The 19,596-nt window shown below is 40.6% G+C and overlaps 1 protein-coding gene across 5 annotated transcripts in view; it reads left to right on the top strand.

The window, feature by feature from the left end:
* The window catches only part of LOC147436102 (uncharacterized), a 101,800-nt gene extending 84,151 nt beyond the window's left edge, over nt 1-17,649 (top strand). For 2 of the 5 annotated variants that reach the window (XR_015185157.1, XM_086489000.1), the window contains one exon: nt 17,133-17,649. The gene's annotated coding sequence lies outside the window, so the exon portion shown is untranslated. Of the gene's footprint in view, nt 1-10,962; nt 11,271-14,731; nt 14,985-15,092; nt 17,113-17,132 lie in introns of those variants that run through there. The other 3 variants (XM_086489001.1, XM_086489005.1, XM_086489002.1) reach the window with 3 other exon arrangements.
* Nucleotides 17,650-19,596: the final 1,947 nt, after the last annotated feature.

Raw genomic sequence — 19,596 nt, 5'->3', positions numbered from 1 at the left:
AAAATATTTAGACCCTACTGCAAATTCACTGGAGTGTTCTTTGATGATATCATCATCTACTCCAAGTCCTTGCAAGAACACAAGCAGCATCTCCAAGTGATTTTTCAAGCATTGAGGGAGAACAAGCTTTTTATTAATCAAAAGAAAAGTGAATTTTCCCTTCAAGAGATTCAATACTTAGGTCATATTATCTCCAAGATGGAATCCATATGGATCCATCAAAGTTGGAGGCACTAAAAGCATGGTCTAATCCAAGGAATCTACATGATCTAAGAAGTTTATTGGTATGTGTGCATACTATAGACGCTTCATAGCAAAATTCTCTCAAATAGTAGGACCATTACATGACTTAACAAAGAAGAACGTTAAGTACTTATGGATTGCTAAGGAGAAAAATTCTTTTGACAAGCCTCAAAGAGAAGCTTACCTCCCAACTAGTCCTTATGCTTCCGGATCTCTCAAAGCCATTTGAGGTCCAATGTGATTCTTGAGGTGATTGCCTTGGAGCAGTCTTGCTTCAAGAAGGGCATGCCATAGCATATGAGATCCGAAGGCTCAATGTCAGTGAATGAGTCTTGGGCATACACGAAAAAGAGATTAAAAATAGTTGTTCTACATGTCCTAGACACATGGAAGCATTATCTATTGGGACTCCATTTATTTTACAAACATACCACCAAAGTCTCAAGTACTTCATGATGCAAACCAAGCTTCCGACAAACAAATGAGGTGAGAAATTTTTCTTTTACAATTTTATTTTCATATTTCTCACATTGATTGTAAGTACAATCAAGTGGCCTATGCACTTTCATGATGACCAAAAGTTAATGCGGTGTCTATAGCTACTCACAATGATCTATCTTCTATGATAGATGAGTATGCTACTCGCCCTGACTTTAAAAACATAATGTCAGTCCTTGCTTTGAGGAAGAAAGAGGAACCATTCACCTTGTAGGATGGTTATCTTCTCCATGGAAATAGGCTATGTGTTACCCACTCCCTTCATGAGAAAGTTATAGTATGAATCCCATGCTCCTCCCTATGCGGGTCATAGAGGCATTTGAACCTACTATTTGAGGAGTAGAGACGTACTTCTATTGGCCTACCATGAAAGTGGACATACAAGAGTATATTTCAAAATGTTTGGTATGCCAAAAGACCAAGTATGATAGAGGGAAGCAACCTGGATTACTCCAGCCATTACCAATCCCAACTTCACCATGCGAAAGTATATCCATGGATTTTATCTTTGGATTACCCAAGTCTATCCATGGGAATACGAGAATATGGACAACAATTGTTGACATGTTTAGCAAGCAAGCCCACTTTATTCCTTTCAACAAGACTATTAAGGCACACCAAATGGCAACTCTCTTCATATCTCATATTTTCAAACACCATGGATTGCCAACATCCATCGTGTCAGATAGAGATCCTAGAATGGCCAATAATTTTTGGAAAGGTCTCTTTGAAAATCTAGGTACAAGATTGAATTTCTCCTTAGCCTATCACCCCCAAACACATGGCCAAAGTGAGATAGAAAATCTTACGATACTTGATCTACTAAAGACTTATGTTACATAAGTAGATCAACACTCACAATGGGAAAATTACTTACCTCTTATAGAGTATGCTTACAATAATATTGTCCATACCTCTACAGGAAAAGCACCCTTTGAAATCATAGAGGGAAGATCTAAAAGTCCCTTGCTACTTAAAGTACATAGAAAGAGCCTTGTTATCAATGAGTATAGCCGTAACCTACAAGAATTTTTCCAAAATATTAAGGAGGCTATATACATCTCTGAGTAAAGGCAAAAAGATGTTGTTGACAAGCACAGAAGGGCCTTAACATTTAAAGAAAATGATTGGGTATTACTTAAGTTTCCCAAGGCTTGATTGAGGCAAACGACGAGTAAAAATCCTACGTGCCATCAAAAGTATTATGCTAAAGTAAGAAAAAGATACTATGGTTCTTTCCAAATCTTGAAGCTAATCAATGATATGGCTTATCAACTCAAAATTTACAACCATTGGCTCATACACAATGCTTTTCATGTTAGCCTATTTAAGCCCTACAAAGGAGAGCCACCAAGTGAACCAATTATTGAAGACCCTCTTGAAATCAAAGACCAAGAAGAGGTGCTACAACCCGAAGCTATCCTTCGGCATGAATACAAGGTACTATGACATGATAATATTATCTGATGGTATCTTATTAAACTCAAAAATTATCCTTTTGAAGGTGCTAGATGGATGCAAGGAATACAGCTTAAGGATAGTATGAACCTTGTCAATGCTTACAATGCTACAATAGAGAAAGAAAATGTCCATGTTTATTTTAAATGACCAATTTTTTTGTCTTATAATACTAATTCTCTTTTTATTGTGGAAAAATTTAAGTAGTATGCATGCTTAGAATCATGTTTGTGATGACGATGTCTCTCAAACACCAAGTAGAATTTTTCACTCTACTAATTGGGTAAATGAAATGGACTAAAGATCAGACATGGTTGCGGTAGCTACGTCTCCCAAGTACCAAATGGATTAGTCATCCATCTTGAAATGATTTCATAGGGTAAAAAATTATCCTCTACCCACTAAGAAACATTGACTAATGACTAAGACTTTATCTCTTCTACCTCATAGTCAAGGATGACTATGATTTCAAGAGAGAGGTAATGCCATAAATTAAATCTAGTAACTAACCAACCCAAATTATTTTCTCATATTAAACTGATCATTTAATGTGGGAGAATAAACTGGAACAAGGGTTAGAATATAGACATGTGCTTATGGATCTATCTCAACACGGAGCCAATGGTAAAAGGGGTCCCAATGAGAGATGGTCTGTCAAAGAGCAACACTAGCTAATGGAGCTTAAATACCATAGGATTATCTTCATTAAAGACCTCCAAAGGCTAGTGTTAAAAGTCCTTTGACCTTACGCAAGCTAGGGCTATGCTTGAGGTGGAAACCTGGCCCAAGCTTGAGGTTCTGGTCATGCTTTTTGACTAAGGTGCTTATCATGCTTTTGGACTAAGGTGCTTGAGGTGCTTGTCGTGCTTGCTGACTAAGGTGCTTGAGATGCTTAATGAATAAGGTGCTAAGGTTCTCCATGACTAAGGTGATTGAGGGGTTAAGGTGTTCAAAAGTCAAAGCACATCCCTACTCATGAAGGGGCGAGCCCTCTTTGTAGGAGCTAGAGAGAGAACACACACACTCTCACACAAGGCAAGCTTGGTACAAACAAAGCAAATAGGACACTTGTCAAGCTCCTCTTCATGTTGCCCTCATAGTGTGCCTAAATCTATTGGTTGGCCTCCCAAGGTGTCCAATGATAATTTAGTTAATTTTTATGCAATTATCAAGTCATCTCTCTCAAAGGGGAAAGGGGGACACTTGAAACCCTTGTTGCTTGATATGCACTAAGAATGTGATTGGCCAAGCTTGAGGAGGTCCAATCAAGTGCAAACTAGTGCTAAAAGAGGGGGTCAACCAAAGCAAGGAGGGGGCTAGCTTGGGGAGTATACCCCCCCCCCCCCCCCCCCCCCCCCCCCCCCCCCCCCCACACACACACACACACACACACTCATTGTGTGAGTTTCAAAGTGCAAGAGCTCCATCTCCTTCTCCAAGTTTGTAGAGAAGTTGAGAGCCTACACCAACACTCTTGTCTATGGAATGCAAATCCAACCAAGACCATGCTCCAATGCTTAAGCTTGCCATCTTCATTACTATGCTATTATGTATGCTAAGCAAGAAGAGTGATGATAAGTGAGGAACTATTTCTTTGTCCTATGAATGTTTCTTCTTCCTCTTCCCTATCCTCATTCCCCGCTATCTCTCTCCACCTTTGAAGATGTTTGAGGCCTTGGAACTGAGGCCAGGGATGGTTAATGCTTTTTACAAAGTCTATATTATCCTCCTGATGCATGAAGCTTTCCATCTTCATTGCATCACCTAGTTCACAAGGAACACAAAGATTTTATTGTACCAAGTCTCTCTTCACTACAAGAGGTTGTGTGCTCTTGTGACGCTGTTAGCGACGGAAATACACAGGGTTTTTATAACCCCCAGCGTCGCTAAAATCGTCGCTAATAGCGTCGCTACGAGAGCGTCGCTATAAGCATCTCTATATAGAGACGCTCATAGCGACGCTCATAGCGACGGTCATAGCGACGGTTATAGCGACGTTTACACAGAAGTCTATAGCGACGCTCATAGCGACGCTACAGAGCCATAAATAGTGACGGTTATAGCGACGCCCGAGAGAAATTTTTTTTGGTGACAGGGCATTGAATGCCCTGCCACCCATCAACCATATTGTACTTGATTCACTTTTTAAAAAAAGTGCAAGGGTAGATAATAGACCCAAAATAGTCACCCACAAGACGCATTGTTTGCAAAATTGACAAGCGTAAAATTGACAATTGTACACATCATAGGCAAAATGAATTGATTGGCAAATGTAATAATGACAATTGTACAACATCATAGGCATAAAGAATTGATTGGCAAAATGAACTGCGGTGACAAATGTAATAATATACATGGTTCAAAAAGACGTATAAAATCTGTCTCATGATACATAAGCTATGAGAAACCCTAAACTAATGCTATCTAGCTACGGCTAAACTGACGTCGTCTAGTCAGACGTCTCATCGCGTCCAAGCGCCGTATCTGTCGGATTCTGCAAAAAAAGACAATAACACAGCTTTCAGTAAGTATAAACATATAACGACATTTATAAAACAATACAAAAAATAGAAAAGTGTAAACCCTAATACTAACCATGCCACCGCGAGAACTGAGAATGTCCATCAGGGCGTTTAAGCCCTTTCTGCTTGCGTACTCATGCTCGTACGGTGTGGGATCACGTCCTGTCATCGACCACCGTCAAAACATACAAAGATTTCATTATGTTAGAATTAAAAAACTCATAAACCCTAAACTATCGAACATAAAGAGCAATGCGAAAACACTTACAAAATCGGCCTCAAATGATGCCCATCCACCGCTCCCCAAGTGGTGCGAGCTCCCTGCCTCTACTCGCGCTCTGGCTGCATCCTTTTGTTGCTTCCACTTGTCGGGATTCTCGCGCGCTGCTTTCTTCGCATTCTTCCAATCTTCTTTGGCCAGCCAATCTGGCCTGTTCCACCCATGCTTGATTGCTTTTTGCACTTCGAAACGCTTGTGTTTGCAGTATTCGCGCATTCGAATCTTCATCAGGTCTTCATTGAAGCGCTGATCCCATGTTGGAATGGGAAACTCATCATGAAGTATGCTGATGACTCTGTCTTTTAAATCACTTGGTACTTCACTCCATTTGTTTAGTATGTAGTGTCTAAACAGCTGAGAGCAAAGACCACGCATGCGCGAGATCACCTTCTTGCCGTCATCATCCATGATGATGCCGCCGCTGAAGTCGACGGAGTAAGGCAAGCCCTCTGGCCGGTGACGCGTGAACCTGGGTGTCCCCGGCAGGGGTCTCTAGCGGCGTGTCGATGGGGGTACGGACGTCAGGTGTCTCCACCGGCGTCTGGGCCCCGAAGCGAGGAGTGTCGAGTGGGGTGGCTCCTGGCGGAGTAGGTAGAGGTGTGTAGCTGTTGGAACAGTCAGCCGCGCAAAACCTGGCGTAGATGGCGATGCTGTGGGTGGTGTGGGGGCGGGCAAAGAAGGGGAGGATAAAGAGCCTCGTCAAACACGAGGCGGTGTGGAGGCATCGGCGGCGGAATCCCCACAACAACCGCCACCGCCACCACTAGAGCGTCGGTGTCTAGACGAGTGTGAAGATCGTCTCGTCGACACCGAAGCTTCGGAGCGCGCTGAATCCTCCGAAAGAGAGGGAGATGCGGATGGAGTAGGAACGCGTGATGCTGCGCCAGAGCGATGACGCTCCACGTACCACTGTCTCTGCTGCGGTGACAAAGAAGAAAGAAACTCTTCATCATCCATACCTCGATTAAACACACGAATATTTAAAATTAATATTGAATGAATAGAGTAGACAATGACGCAAAGACCATTAAATACAATGACGTAATGACGCTTATAAATAATGACGCAATGAATTGAGTGATAAAAGAGGCAAGTCAAAAACTCAGAATTTTCAATCAAAAGATGTGAGCGCGAGTAGAAAAGAGCGTTATACACCATGGAAGGTACTTAGAGAGCCAGAGCTTTTACAACACGGAGCAAAATTTTTCAAATACAATATTTGTGGCTTTAAGAGATCTCTCTCTCATCCTCGCATAACTCAGCATAACTTCCTATATCTATATAGAGCTCTCCGTTTAAACACATATCCTCTGTTTCATTTTGTAGATCCTCTGCATGCACCCCATATAGAGTAGTAGCATCTTGATGCTCGTCTAGCACCACCGCAGCGGATTCTTATTGAGCATCTTCATTGATCTCCTCCATTGATGCCGTTGTGATTGGCACATGGTAGCCTTCATACGTCCTTGCACTACGAGGGGCTACCTCTATGACGTACCACCAGTTTGATGTAGACATTGTAGGATGAAATATTACCTTCCAGAGCCACATAACTTACATGAGAGCTTTCGAGCACATAACTTGTAAAAGGGGGGTGTTAACTATTTACATACTTACTTGTTCACAATGCTCGGGTAGTACGAAAGTGTCTCTTAGGTCAGTCCATTTCTTAGTAGAATCCACCTCAAGAAAACCAAACTCTCCTCTACGCACGGTAGCGTTGCGACCCTCTATGATTATCTTGAACCATTGCACGTCGAACAAGTCGACAAAAAATTCTCTGTAATCGATCCTCAAAATCTCTTGTAGCGTGCCGAAGTAAGTGAGTTCCTCCACCACAGGATCTGCATCAAAGGAATGTCGTCGACTAGACTGTTCAAATTTTGCCATGATTCCACAATCTTGAGTAAAACACTTTTTGTCGATCCGTTCCACCCTAAAATGTCGACCTTTACACCATGCTGCTGTGTATGACTTATACTACAACGAACAAAGATTATGAGTGGCCGTTCAAACATTTAGAAATAAAGTCACTAGCTACTCGTACATTGCAAACTTACCTTGGTCATGCAACCGCGAGAGTACTCCCACTCTTCCTCAGTCACTTTGTCACCGCATTGTTGTGCGCTTTTCAATTGGTTGTGCAACCATCTTAAGCTCATGAATGTTGGTAGGCTCTCCAGACCCGTCGGATAGTGCATCGGTGGTCGTCTTCCCCGTCTCCACTCGATTCGTGCCCTTTGTCGCTCTTGCTTTGCATCCTCATATTGTGAAATCCACTTTTGCATCACTGGATTGTGAAGCATGCAAAATCGGTTGATTTTAGCCTCTAGATCTTCCGTCATCTTCTTCTCAACACCGAGATTGCACATGACAATCCCAAATATGAGCTCATATCCACCACCTCTATGCCAATCCACAATTGTTGTAGCTCTTCCAATAGTGGACGAAGATACACATCCATATTCTCCACTTTATATCGCCCTGGCACAATCAAGCTTAGCCATAGGTGCCCCTTCTTCGTAGTCAACCACGGGGGAATGTTGTAGTTGACGATGACAACGGGCCATACACTGTAAGATGTTGATCTTTGACCAAATGGATTTACGCCATTCATAGCGAGGCCTAAGCACAAATTTTGAGCTTCCCTTGCAAAATCCGACCATGTTCCATCTATATGTTTCCAAGCTGCGCAATCTGCAGGAATTCGTAGCACACCATCCGAAGATTTATTCTCCTCATGCCATGATGCTAGGGCGGCCATGGACTTACATTCGAATAAATGCTTGATGCGAGGAAGCAGAGGAAAATGTCGCAAAACCTTTTGTGGAATTTTTGTCCCGTGGAGATCTACTCGATATCTTTCGGAATCACATTTCGGACACTTCTCCATGTCTATGTATTCCCCTCTAAAAAGAATGCAGTCATTAGGACAAGCGTGGATACAATTGTAATCCATCCCCAAGTTTCGCAAAATCTTTCTTGCTTCATCTCGGGAATCTGGCATCACATTGTCAGCTGGTAGTATGTGCTCTTTAAGCAATCTACACAACATAAAAATACGATACAGTTGTGTAAAAATCTATCAGATCATTATACATTTAGAGTTTTATTAAAGTAAACTAATTGTAATAGATCACCTGAAAAGCGCTGTGACGCTAGTGTCACTCCATCCAAACTTTGCCTGCATGTTGAGAAGAACCAGGAGTGCTTTCAATCTAGACATACGTGCTCCATTATACAATGGCGTATCGGCTTCACTTTTCATATCATCATAGATAAGCCTTTCTGAATCCATGATCGTCTCCATCATTTCATCAATCTCGGGCTCAAACATTGCCTCTTTGGGAATGTGCTCTGCATGATCATCCCCCGAGCTGTCAGAGGCTACATCTTGTGGCCTCACATATGTTGCTTGACCAAAGCGCCTGCGAACACGTCTATTGGGTTGCAAGATTGCTGCTTGTTGGCAAGCGTCAGAGTCCGGCGAGTTATAATTGGCAACAACTCGATCTATAATAGATGGATCGAACTCGCCAAATTCTTGAACGTGCTGCAAAGAAACACGTCTTGTCCGTCGCACAGCATGCTTGCATTGATTACAAGGACATAAGACCCTCGTTGAGAGATAGGTGTTTCGGTTGGACGGTCCCACATCCTCGTCACTACTCATAATGAGGATAAAAATCTTATAACCTGGACAAAAAATTTAATATTCTATTGGCATTCTTGATCTTATCTCTCTCTCTCTCTCTCTCTCTCTCTCTCTCTCTCTCTCTCTCTCTCTCTCTCTCTCCTCTCTCTCTCTCTCTCTCTCTCTCTCTCTCTCTCTCTCTCTCTCTCTCTCTCTCTCTCTCTCTCTCTCTCTCTCTCTCTCTCTACCTCACATTCTCTAGTCATGTCCAATCCCCGCACACCTCGGTCTAGAGGTGCACGGAGATCAGAACCACCGGGTTATAATCTCGTCTTTATTGGTCAATACCTATATTTGTGGGTACAAGAAATCTACAGACCCACGTCTACATGATACTGCATGTAGTGGACAAAACCCCTTTGCCTCTTCTCTAGCTGTAGCACTTCACAGCATCTTAACATCTTTTCACAGTAGATCTTTTCACTGTTCGTCTAACTCTAAACCCTAAACCGTAAGTAATTCTTGCGTGGACTCGATCTAACATAAATAAGCATAAATCTAAATAAACGTAAATCTAACTAAAAATAAACCTAAATCTAATTTAACGTAAGTCTACATCTAACCTAATCTTTAACGTCTTTTGGGATAGTTTCCTACGACGTTAAAACTCTCTTCTTCTTGTGTATGTGTGTGTGTGTGTGTGTGTGTGTGTGTGTGTGTGTGTGTGTGTGTGTGTGTGTGGGTAAACCTAAATAAACCTAAGTCTAATCTAATATAACATAAATCTAAATCTAACGTAAATTATGTTATATTAAAAACAAAGAACTAAACTAACAAGGATTATAAGAACCTTAAAACTGATTTAACACATAATTTTTCACATAACTCGGCAAGAGTTGGCATTCTCATTACTAAAGATGTGAGAGTTAACTTCCGGCGGTGACGCTGCCTCATCTCCATCCACATCTGACGACAGCAATTGGCCCTTTGGACCGTTCTTGCTCTTGTTACTAACTTTGAAGTTGCTGTTGAATGACTAGAGGTTGTCTAGATGGTCATTGTCGGGGATGCAGTGACTCTTGCCGCCCAGATGATCCACCTTCTTCCCTATCTTCTGAAGACATTTCACCAGTACTTTTGGATCGACGGAGCCCACCATGAGTGAAGGCAGCAATACCCTATATTCCATTGAGGGCTTTCTTCACCCGCTTCATGCAGGCATCGCAGTCTATGGAGACCTAAATCTAATCTAATATAACGTAAATCTAAATCTAGCGTAAATAAACGTAAATCTAACTAAAAATAAACCTAAATCTAATCTAATTTAACTTAAATAAACCTAAATCTAATTTAACGTAAGTCTACATCTAACCTAATCTTTAACGTCTTTTAGGATATTTTCCTACGACGTTATAACTCTCTTCTCCTTGTGTGTGTGCACGTGTGTGGATGTGTGTGCCAATAAAAAGAGATAAATGGTATAACCTTTCTATCACCCATGCCAAGTATGATAGATTGGTTATGCCATTTCCCTCTTGAATAATAGGTCTTGAGTTCAACTCCTCGTCGGCTAGATCTTTAGGTCTTTTAATTTTAATTAGTTTCCTACGACGTTAAATTAGTTTCTCTCTCTTTCTCTCTCAATGTGTGTGCGTTTTTTTGTTTATGCATGTTTTCTCTCTCGTTTCCTCTCTCAATGTGTGCGTTTTTTGTTTATGCATGTTCTCTCTCTCTTTTCCTCTCTCAATGTGTTCGTTTTTTGTTTATGCATGCTCTCTCTCTCTTTTCCTCTCTCAATGTGTGTGTGCATTCTTTGTTTATGTATGTGTGTGTGCGTTTTTGTTTATGTTTGTACTCTCTCTCTCTCTCTCTCTCTCTCTCTCTCTCTCTCTCTCTCTCTCTCTCTCTCTCTCTCTCTCTCTCTCTCTATCTCTATCTCTCTCAAAAACACTGTGTGTGTATGTGTGTGTGTGTGTGTGTGTGAGAGAGAGAGAGAGAGAAAGAGGGGAAGGGAACATGAGAGTGAGGAGAGGGAAGGAGCATACCTGGCTCTCCTTCCTCTCCTCGTGTGTGTGTGTGTGTGTGTGTGTGTGTGTGTGTGTGTGTGTGTGTGTGTGTGTGGAGAAGAAAGAGAGAGAGAGAGAGAGAGGGAGAGCGTTACCTGCTCCTTGCTTGAGGGCGCCCTTTGTTATTTTTTTTAGCCCAGCCGGCATCGCTATGAGCGTCACAAATTTACTTGTAAATTTGCGACGCTCATAGCGACGCCGGGAAATATTTTTTTTGAGCGTCGCTGTGTGAGCGTCGCTAATATGAATAGCCTCTTGTAGTGCTTGATGGGAGAATCTATAATACAAAAGCCTATTGGAAGGGGTACCGGCTCCACATAAATCTGATCCTCAACTATTTTCAAGTTCTCTAAACTCTCTCTCTCTTGAAGAAGTATTGTTCATGCCAAGTTAATTAAGTACTATGGTTATGTTGCTACCGGTAATTAAGTTCACCCTCTATGTTCTCAAAGTAGTCTCACAAAAATTCTCACTCTAATTCTCTTGATTCCTCTATTCTCAAAGTTCATAGGCAATTTCCATTGCAAAACACTTATTCAATATTAATTCCAATTGTACTCTCTATCATATGAATAATACAATTCCAATTCTAGTAATCTTTTCCAGTATCTTGTCATTTCAGTTTCATTCTTGTTTTTCAGTGCACTGAAATTTGATTTGAAGTCAGAGTTTGAATTGAACTAACTCTAACTACTAACCTGGAATAGCTCTTTGAATACATTCAGGTCATTCATCTGAATACATTTAGATGATTTGGGGCCCGGGGGGTTGAATGGGCTTGCCTCTTGGTGCCTCCTAGGTCTAGATCTATTGGTATTACTATATCTTACTACATTATCTACTTCTACTTAAGTGACCCATTTTTTATACACTTCCAATCCTTAACTCTCTTGTGTATGATTCCATTGATCATTACTTAATTCTTGTTGTCAATGCTACACTTATCATCCCACCCTAATCTTTACACAAAAGACAACCTTCTATGAATCTAGTAGGTCTACGAGAATTTTGAAAATATCCAGAAGCCAAATCCCAAGATACAAAGTAATGATAGTGGCCCAATCCATCTAGGAGTTCATCAGCCTAGGGAAGATAGTAAAGATCATGAATAGTAACCGCTTGAGAAGAAGGAGATCCCTACAAAATCAATAACTACTATCATGCATTTTTCCAAATGAGATACAACCTAGAGATTGAATTGATAATGAAGGGAAGAATCAAACATTTTAAAAGCATTTTTTGGACATCCAATGTAGGTTTTGATTTGTTAAAATTTATCCCAGTGTGAATCCATATGAATTGGGGACAAATCTCTTGAATGTGTGGTTGAAAAACTAATTTTTCATGGCGTGAGTCATTCTAGGAATTGTTAAAATATGCAAGTTCACATCATCTCTACTAGATGTGTGAATAAGGGCTAAGGATGAAGGCATGATGAAAGTGAGTCAATATGTACTCAAGTGTGATATTATGGCATGAGAATATATGCCGTGGTCATATATTTTCCCCCATCTACACGTTGGAGGTCTTTACAACAAAACACCTAGAAGGGTTCTGAAAAGTACATAAAAGGTAAGAGCAATTTCAGGTGGTCTCTAGGCAGATTTCTAGGAGTGATATCATCCACCTATAGTAGTGATTTGATAGAGAAATACAAAGATAAGTTTTGTCTACTCAATATGGAATACAATCTTGTCAAAGGGAAAAGATAATTATGCTCAAACATGTGGTGTTTGCCTTTCCACCTAACAAGCTCTTAGAGGCTCCTAGAAGTCCTACAAGACTTTGTTTGTTTTGAAAGACTAAGGGGGAATAGCAAGAGTAGCATTAATAATAACATAGTTAATCAACATGCTAATTACTCAATGGGAGAGAGAGAGAGAGAGAGAGAGAGAGAGAGAGAGATGGCGGGGTGAAGATGAAACCTTGCATTAGATCTGTCACCTCAAGCATGAAGCTTCTTATGTGTGGGACGGAACACTTGTGTGCAACTCTGCAACACTCCCCTTGACACCTTGCTTCAACGACTATCACCTACATAAGCAGGTCCTTCCTTTGTTCTTTGCAATGGCCTCTTCTACATTACCTTCAGCCTTTAGAGTAGACCCTAGGGAAGAAGTGCAGAGTTTAGTTCATGAAAGTCTTGATAACACTCCCTCCTTTGACGCATCAGCTCTTTTGATATATTACAAGACTCTGTCACTAACGATCCTCAGATCAAAGGGGATCTGTTTGGATTTTGAAACTGTTTGGCAACAAATCTCTGTTTGCGAAGCAAAAGCTGTTGTTCTCTTTTTTACTGGCAGACTGCCACAGATTAAAGATATAGGACAGGCCATTGATAAGGGATCTGGTGCTCATGTTATAGAAAAAATCTTATATGTTGGGCAGGGACTTTTTGAGGTATTGTTTCTTAAGCCCCAAGATCAATCTGCCTTTTTGTCTAAACCTAATGTTATACTGTTTAAGGCAGTTTTTCATGTGTTTGAATGGAAACCCATTAAAATGATAAAGGATTCCTTGCTTTCCCAGTGCCCTATGTGGGTAGAATAAATTGACTTTCCTTCCTTTCTGTGGCCATGCATTAAGGATCTTACTGCTACATTGGGACAAGTCTTGTATGCCCCGACAATTAATTCCCCCAATAGAAACAAATATTTCCTATTGTGGAATAACAAAAACACCTTTTCACAACCAATAGATATAGACATCCCTTATGTAGGTAGGATGGTGTTGTATCTTAAATAGGATTCTCTAGGAGGTGCCTGTTTTCATTGTAATAAGCTTGGGAACTTCTCTAGAAGCTACCCCACTGTGTCTCAATCCTCAGGGGATCTAATTCCCTCTTACCGTGGCAGTAAGAATTTAGTTACAAGGGAAAAAATATTTGGTAATTCTCCTCTTACATTTCAGCCAAGCAATGGCAGTAGTCTTGTGGTGAATCAGAAATCTGTAATTTCTCTCTTGCTTATACTCATGCACCAAGCACAGTCTCTAGACATGCTAAAGGGGTCTCTAGACCTCTATTTAACCCTGTCCATGTAGAGAGCCGGGCAAAATCTGGTAGTGGGCACCAAGGCCCTTCCTCATTTACTAACCCTCATGGTTTTAGTAGAGCCATGGATAAGGGGAAAAGGCCTATTGATGTTGAGGAGCTCCAAGCAGTTTCTTCTAGAAAGTAATTTAAACCAAGGCAAAAATCCTCAAGGTTTATTAGCCCAAATGTGTTTGATATTCTACATGAAATGCCTTCACCTGATACTTTGGCTGCTATTAAAGAGGCTTGTACTACTACTAAAAACATACCTACTAGTCGGGATGCTCCTATTATAAATATTGAGGTTAACATGATGGATAGTGATGATAGTTCTCATGAGGGTGTAATACCCAAGTTGTTATGAATAACCCCTCATGAAAATTGCAACCTTTAATGCTAAGGGTCTTACTGACCCCACTAGGTTGGACATGCTTAATAAATGGGTCCTGCAAAAAGATCTTGATGTAGTGCTCATAAAAGAACATAAGTGGAATAAAAGAGCTGAATAAATCTATCACTTTAAAGGATACTCTTTTCTTTATGGGGGGGGGGGGGGGGGGGGGGGGGGGGGGGGGGGGGGGGGGGGGGGGGGAAGGGGAGTACTCTAGGTTGCTTACCTTTATAAAAAATTCTTTCAACCCTCAATGGGTGCTTGATCACATTTCTGAGAGATGCTATGTTTTTACAATGGTTTCTAAATGGGGACCATTGTATATTGTTAATGTGTATACTGCTAACATATGGGCTCATAGAATGGATCTCTAGTCATGGCTGAAGTTGCTAAATCTAGGAAATGGTATTTTTGGTGGTGATTTCAATATGGTAACTAAGCTGGTGGATACCACTTCCACGTGCATTGTCATGTGTAAGGAGGAAGTTGTTTATTGGGATGAGCTAGAATCTTTGCATCAGTTGTTGTCAGATGCCTGGTTAAATGGTTTCCTAAAATGGATTCACTTTTCACTCTAAGTCTTATATGTCATCTTGGTCCAGGTTGGATAGATTGTACTTTATGCAGGATGTCTGGCTACCTCCTAATTGTCAAATGTAGGTTCAGGTTGACTTTTGTATGTCTGATCACTTTCCTCTCTTTATGAATCTTTTTTATGCTAATGCTATGTATGTCAAAACTAGTAAAGCAAGAATAATTTGTTTCTACACAATAAATGTTTTCAGGAAGATGTATTAAGATTTGTTAGCAATGCTAAAGGTTTGAATACTGACCCTATTAATACCTGGCTTTTTTCTGCTATGACATGCAAAAATGTATAAGACATAAGGTTAAGATGGTGACTGCACAAAAAGATAGAGACTATCTTATTTGAATGAGAAACTAAAACCATTGCTGGACCAGGTGCACAAAGGATGGGTAACTGTACAAATATGTAAAGAAATTGAGGACAAAAGGGCTGCCCTTCTCTCAATAGTTGAGACTGAGGTTGCTAAATGCAAGTTTAGATGTAGAGTGAGAGAGTTATTTGATGTGAATGACACCTCTAAGGAGTTATTTTTGAAGCTTAAGGCAAAGCACAATAGAGAATCTATCACAAAATAACAAAATATGGGTCTGAGGTCATTGACATCCAGAACCTTATGCAAACTTGTGTGGATAATTTTAATGCCATTCTCAACAAACCAGTGGATGTTTCAAAGGAAAGGTAGTAGGCAATGGATGTGATGTTAGAATCAGTACAGTGGACTCTTGTATTAATAACTGTGATGCCCAGAGGCTTGAGGGATGCTTTGATGAGGGAAAACTTCATTATGCTATCTCACTAAGTTGGGTAATGATAAAAACTCTTGGAGCTTGTGGGATTTCTAAGGAATCCTTAATGTATTTCTAGCCTCACCTCAAATGTATGGTTAAGCAGGTCATCAATGCTATCTAGGCATCACAATTTATGGACCCTCTCTTAAGGAGGGGATTATAAACTCATCCCTAAGATTTTTTTTTTCTCAACGCTCTCTTTGTAAAGACCCATAACCATGATGGTCTGCTGTATAAGGTTCTGGCTAAGGCAGTGGCCATAATATTGTCTCCTCTATTAAGGAAACATATTCATATGAATCAAACTGGGTATATTGGGGGTAGATCCATCATGGATAACATTATGGTTGTGCAATAATGGGGGGCTGAATATGCTGTCAAAACTAACCAGAAAACATTAATTTTACAACTCAATTATGCTAAAGCCTTTGATACTATAGCTTGGGACTTTATTCTTGCCATTGTGCAAAAATTGGGTTTTGAGGCCAAAATGAGTGCCTCCATCTTCTTGCTGGGTCAAAATGTTGTTTCAAGGATCATAATGAATGGTCAACTTTCATACCATGTTCATATTCAAAGATATGTGAGGCAAGCGTTCCCCTTAAGTCCTCTTTTCTTTGTTGTTAGGACTCATCCACTATTCTACTTCCTGGAAAAACAAGCAACTTTAGGAAGAATCACTGGCATAAAATTGACCAAATAACAACTACAGACTCTTGGATTTGTTGATAACACTGTGATTTTTTTACAAGCTACAAATCTAAAAATGACTAAATTTGCTCTGTTTTCTATGGCTGCATGTATGAATTTCAACTTGAAAAAAATTGTACTTATTGATATAAATGATGATTAGTTTGATAATCCCATTTGGGCTGGCAAAAGAGTTCACAAAGGTCATATTGTCAGGTATTTGGGGTACCCTATAGGGGTGCACACATACAACAACCAGCTCGTTCAATGCGTATTATCTAGATTCAAAACTAAAATAGCTGCATGGTATTGTGATGAGTAGCCTTTGCATGTCAAGCTCAGAATTATACAATCTATCCTCGTTCCCTATCTTTTGTATTGCTTGCCATTGTTGGACTGGAAAAAGACTCATTTAGGTTAGATCCAAACTTTGTTGACAACATTTTTATGGAGGAATAAAGGGAAAACCTGTGCTTTTATCAAATGGGACTTTGTTGTATGTCCTAAGAACCAGGGGGCTTGGGAGTCTTAAACTTGCAATCACATGCTCATGCTAGAAGAGCTACTATGGTGAAGCATATGCTCAAAAGAGACACTATTTGTTCTAGATGTCTGTGGGAAATTGTATCTTTGTCAATTTTGTACTTTCATGGGATGTGGAATATGTATGAATGGGATAAATTGTTCTCACATGCTCCTTTAAAGACAAGATGTCTCACTACTTAGCTGATGATCAGCTCCTAGAAACATACATACTCTAACTTGATATGGCAGGGTCAACTTAGGTATGCAAGGAACTCTCTTGGCAAAAAGAATGTCTTCTGGAGCTTTGTCTTTAAAAATCCTCATGCTTTTATTATTAGGATGTTTAGAAAAGGTATCACGTGCATTGAAAAAATGTTGGACTCTCAGGGTTTTTTGTTCCCTTTTTTGCAGCTAGAAGATAATTCAAACTTTCCAATGATTTCAGAAGAAGTTGGATAGATTTGTGTATTCAAACTTTTAGGCTGCAAGTTCCCATTACATAGAACCTATGGGAGAGATTCAAAGACTGGAACCTCCCAGGGAATGTAGGTGATTGGTGGAAGTCTTCAACCACTCAATTTTACAGTTTGCTCATTCTAGCTGTGGACATATCTGTTAGATGTAACGGATACTGGAGATTTAATAGATCATAAGACTGGTGGATATGGAAACCGGCTGCTTTATGGAGTCTTCCTTTCTCAAACAAACATAAATTGTGTATGCGGAGACTACTTACAGGTTCCCTTCCATGTGGAGAACTACTGTCGAAAAAATATATTACTCGTGGAAAATGTCCTATATGTAAGGCTAAGGAAACTGTCAAACATATGTTTTGGAATTGTAAAAATGTAAGGCATTGGTGGTTGTGGATTCTATAGCATGTGCAAAATTGGGTCCCTGTTAAATTTTTTATTTTTTCTATGACTTTTGGATTGTGCAAGTTTCTAGATGATGCTATGCAGTTTTGTTTGCAGTCCTTAAGAGTATGGTTACTTTTTTTGATTTGGAATGCCGCGAATTATGCATGCTTTGAAAAAGTCTCACTGTGTAAAGTCACTATCCCATGGGAGATCATTAAGAAAAAGATGATGGAGGATTGTATCAATCTCTCTGATACAAATCTCGGGAGAGATGTTTGCAGTTTATGGCACAATTGTGACATAACTGTACTTCAAGATGGGACCAAGATGACATGATGTAATTTAATGTACATAATTTAGAGAGAGAGAGAGAGAGAGATGGAGAGCAATCCTGTAAACTCAAATGATAACTTGATTAGATTAGAAGAGAGATTTTGAGGGGTGCTTAAATAGAATAGTAGAGGCATCTGTCACTTGGGATCATTGCACAAACTAAAGAGGAAGCTTAGATTTTTGGATCCACATTTGTAGGGAATTTTTGGGTGACTTAAACTACTCCAAAATGGGTTTATTATGCTTTAAAATGAACCCCCCCCCCCCTCCCTCCCGGTAATACCATCATGAGGGCACTTTTAGCCATGGTTCTCTTGCCATACACCACCTAGGATCCATCTAGACTAGAAGTGATTCTCACCTAGGATAAACTCCATATCCCAACAACCATATCAATATACCATTCCATACGCTAGTTTCTTCATCTTATAAAAGATTGGGAGGATGCTTTTTTCTAGAGAATAGTTCAAACCGTTGAAATTTTTACTTTGTTCATCTTTACCATCCCACAAAATATAGCACATCTTTCTTAAATACTATATTAGGGTAATAAAAAACTTTCCATGAAAAAATCATCACAATTTTATCCAAACTCTTCTATATTTAGCCATCATTGAATCTAGTCTAAAAGCTTCCCACAACGTACTACTTCCAAGTGCATCAATTTTAACATATTTTTAGATTACTTTGATATTAGTGAGTAATGGCTCAAACACATTATATTAGCGGGAATCTCTGTAGATTCCCTCCCCTTTCCCCTATTTTTGAAACGAGCTCATAGCCCTTTGTCTGCCCGTCGTCCCGCCCTGCTTGGCTACATGCATCAAAGACCCCCTCCCCCCCCTCCTCTCCGCCAAATCACATATGTATGGCCGTCTCTCTCTCTCTCTCTCTCTCTCTCTCTCTCTCTCTCTCTCTCTCTCTCTCTCTCTCTCTCTCTCTCTCTCTCTCTCTCTCTCTCTCTCTCTCTCTCTCTCTCTCTCTCTCTCTCTCTCTCTCTCTCTCTCTCTCTCTCTCTCTCTCTCTCTCTCTCTCTCTCTCTCTCTCTCTCTCTCTCTCTCTCTCTCTCTCTCTCTCTCTCTCTCCGCCCTCTGTCTCCATGTCTGTAATGCTGCTTAAACGAGGCAATCTCTGTTTCTCCCTCAATAGGGCTGGCAGGTGTGCGCCTTCCCCAGTGACATCCACCTCCTCCTCTCGGCCGTGCTCTGCACCCACTAGGCCTGTCACACAAAGCCCCATGCCTTCAAAACGCATGCATGCACGCAATCAGAGAGAAGCCCTTGCTCCTGGATCTTGGCATTGCGCATGACAGGCCTATCCTGCGCCAAGCAATGAGTCGGGAAAACAGCATTGCAGGTCTAGGAGAACTTGCAGGACAGAAGCCCCTGCTTCATACCCAACCGACTAAAACACAACAGCTTGGCATGAGTGACGGACGACACTGACAAAACCAAATGCATTTTCAACACACACAAGCTTCTATAAGCTACGATCTGAGCCGGCTTCTCCTCGGAAAGCTATGCAATAAATACCCCTCACACGGACAGAGATTCCCTACAGTCCAACATTAGGGCCAATTTGGATGAAAAAAGGGATGTTTAGGGTTTCCCTATTCTTGATCTAAGGGTCAAGGAGGAGCCACATTTCCAAAAGTATGGCACTTTTGTACACGTGTCAAGATC

Source organism: Adiantum capillus-veneris, chromosome 18 (genome assembly GCF_014529385.1).
Source record: "Adiantum capillus-veneris isolate H3 chromosome 18, ASM1452938v2, whole genome shotgun sequence".
Taxonomy (NCBI): domain Eukaryota; kingdom Viridiplantae; phylum Streptophyta; class Polypodiopsida; order Polypodiales; family Pteridaceae; genus Adiantum; species Adiantum capillus-veneris.
The sequence above is the reverse complement of the archived record's forward strand: the minus strand, read 5'-3'. Positions and strand labels throughout refer to the sequence as shown.